Source organism: Capsicum annuum, chromosome 12 (genome assembly GCF_002878395.1).
Source record: "Capsicum annuum cultivar UCD-10X-F1 chromosome 12, UCD10Xv1.1, whole genome shotgun sequence".
In the NCBI taxonomy this organism is placed as follows: Eukaryota; Viridiplantae; Streptophyta; class Magnoliopsida; order Solanales; family Solanaceae; genus Capsicum; species Capsicum annuum.
Genome location: NC_061122.1, coordinates 132710823 through 132714468, shown reverse-complemented (window position 1 = coordinate 132714468; position 3646 = coordinate 132710823).

Here is a 3646-nt window from a genome sequence, read left to right as displayed (position 1 = left end):
TATATATATATATATATATATATATATATATATATATATATATATAGTAAAATCGTGGATTCAATATTATTAATTTTTCAATACATAAGTGACTTATAAAATTAATTGTGGGTGATACATTAAAATCACGATTGAAGCAGTAGAAATCAGTCAATTTTTAATTTTTTTTGTTAATTATTGTTATTTCAGTACTTTTTCTTTCATTTTCAAATAATATATGTTGCTTTATATCTTCTTCTGGCCCGTCCCAATTTATGTGGCACTAATATAATTTTGATAATCAATAAGATATTTTATGTTGACATATCATTTTGTTATTCTTATTTTTCTAATACATAAATGACTTATTATAAGGAGTGATGTAGTAAAATCATAGTTCGAAAGACGAAAATTTAATTTAAAATATTAAGAGTTAATTTCACATTTTATGTCTATTTTATTTTTTATTAAATATTATTTATTTTATTAATACCTAGATGACTCATAATAATTAATTAAGAGCGATTGATTATGTTATTACTATAAAAATTAATATAATTTTATCATATCCAATAGTAATCATAGATAATTCACCGAAATAGTATATTAATTAAATACGGGATGCTATATTTGCATATGCAAAATATGATATTATTAAATATTATTGGATAGTGCATTATATTATAGTGCATTATATTTATCTTTCACAGTAATAAAATTTTACTATATATTTTTCTTTATTTCTTTTTAATTTGATACATATCCCAACACAAATTGTAAGAAAATATTCATTAGAAATTTATTTTATTAAATTAAATTTATTAATTTTGTACTTTAAAAATTTAAAATTAAGTTTAAATATTAGTATTTCTATATAAGAAAAAAATAATTTTAAAATTTAAATTAAGTAAAATAAATAAATAAAGATATTAATTTTCTATATAAAAGTCAATTAAAATAATAAAATTGATTTACTTTAAATATTTAGTTGCAATTAATTAAGATAATTTTTTATTTTGTCATGATTTATGGTGCACCGATAAAATTTTGAGAGTTGAATAGAACTTTTATCTATTTTTAAAAAAAGTATTTTAACTTGTTAATTATTGTGATTTATAATTATTTTTACGTAATTATTAAATAATATATTTACTCCTTGTGTCCTAATTTATGTGGCTTCAATACAATTTTGAGAATCAGCTAAAATTTTCATATATCTTTTAAATATTTTAAGTTGTTAATTATTATGATTTGCAGTACTTTTTCTTTTATCTCAATTTATGTGGCATTGCTAAAATAATGAGAGTCAATAAAATTTCTATATGTCTTTTAAATATTTTAAGTTATTAATTATTGTGATTCGTGGTAATAAATTAGTTTTGAACATGATAACCAATTAAATAAATAAAAAAAATTACTTTCAATATGTAATTATAGTTAATTAATATAAATTAATAGAATATATTAAATATTTAAACCATTATGATGAAACAATGAAATTATTATATATTGAGGTATGGTATGTAATAAGTGGGAGTGGTGGTAATTGCATGAGAGGTAGTCGAAACCACGTCTTCTATATAATATAAACACCACATATGGCGGTATTAGTAATACATTGGTTTTAATATCATGGGATTAGTATGTATAAAGACAAAAATATCCCTCAAATTCTTTTAAACATTTTTTTTATTTTCTTAATTTTATTTTTTATATTTGTACTAATAAATTTATTCAAATAATTTAGTTTACAAGTTTTATTATTATTTACAAAAATGTCCTCAAATTTCTTTAATTTTTTTCTAAATCTTTTTTAATTTATTCAATATGAGTTACTTCTTTTCAATTTATCAAAATAATAATATCCCTTCAAATAATTTTAGTTATAAAAAAAGAGTAAATACATAATTACACCCCTGATCTTGTCCGAAATTTACAAAAAGACACCTAAACTTTCACTTTGACCTATCACCCCACGACTCTTCTTTATTTCGTTGCAAACACACCATTTTGACCCTCTACGTGTATACATGCATTTGACTTTTTTGACCAATTAAAAGCTGCCACGTGTAAAATAATTGATATATAATTTATATTCTTTTAAAAAAATTAATATATTTTTAAAATTATCCCTACCCCCTCTCCGCTGCACCCCCCACCTCACCAATCCACTCATTTTTTTTTTCAACTCAATTTACCATTAATGCTCCTCCATTGAAGCTTTTTTTTAAAAAAAAAAAAAAAATTTTTTTAAAGCTCAATTTTACAATTAAATCATATCATTTAACTACCCACCATTTCTTCTTCAACACAATGTCTTCTTCAACACCATTAAAGCCCTTCAACACAATGTCACCATTAAAGCTCCTCCATTGAAGCTTTTTTTTAAAAAAATAAAATCATATCATTAAAGCTCCATTTTTAGTTAAATCATATCATTTAACTATCTTTATAACTCAATTCAATAATAAAACTCTCAATTCAATCATAAAACTATTTTTTGAAGTGATTTGAAAAAAAAATGGGAATGCTGACGAAGTGGGGGTTAGGGAGAGATGCTGATGGGGTGGGGGTGTTGTACGGGGGTGGGGAGTTAAATTAAATAAAAAGGAAAATTTTATTAAAAAATAAAAAAATATATGAAATTAAACGTATTTAACACGTGGCAGCACCTGATTGGTGCGTGTGTTCACTCTCTTTATTGTGACTGAGATTCAGCTAAAAATGGTGTGTTTGCAACGAAATAAAGAAGAATCGTGGGGTAATAAGTCGAATTCAAAGTTTAGGTGTCTTTTTAAAGATATCGGCCTACATCATGGGGGTAATTATGTATTTACTCTAAAAAAAATTACTCCATTAACTCAAAAAAATATTTATTGGTCAAAATTTGAAAATAAATTGCATACAAGCTTTAATTTTGTAAATAGGTTATCCATAAATAAAAATAATTTTTCTACTTAGTTTTAAAACTCTATAGAATAGAATTTCATTTTAATTATAATTTTATTATCTCATCCAAAAGTTATACGTACCTTCCTCCAACTTAAAAACAATACAAAACGGGAACAACAGACAAATGATGAACAAACAAAGAAAAGATAATAAAAAAAATAATTTTTGTAAGTGAATAATTAAATCTTAATATTCTAAAGTAAATAATTGGTTATATTGTTAACTTTTTTTATTTTAAAAAAAGAATGATAAACTTTTGCAAAAAAGAAATACACAAAGTTATAATATGTCAAGGGTATTTTTGTAAACAAACAGTATTCTTTTTAAAATATAACAATACATATTGCTTTTAATACATCAAACCAAACACTGCATAAAAAATAATCCTAGTATTACTAATCCCTGTACTACTAATCCCAGTATTACTAATACAACATATTCAGTATTATCTTATACACTCTACCAAACGAGTCCTTGATGTTTTTTAGAAATAAGTAAAGATTTAATGTTTTTTTATTAAATTATTCTTTATTAAAATAATGTATCATTATTATTTTTAATTAAATGGGGCCTTATAAGTGGAATTAATAAAGTTAAAAGTGAAATTGTGTTTTAATAGTTATGGAAAGATAATATTTTTTTGGAATAGATAAAAAAGAAATAATGACACATAAAATGAGACGAAAGTAGTACTTTCTTAAAAAGAATATGAAAA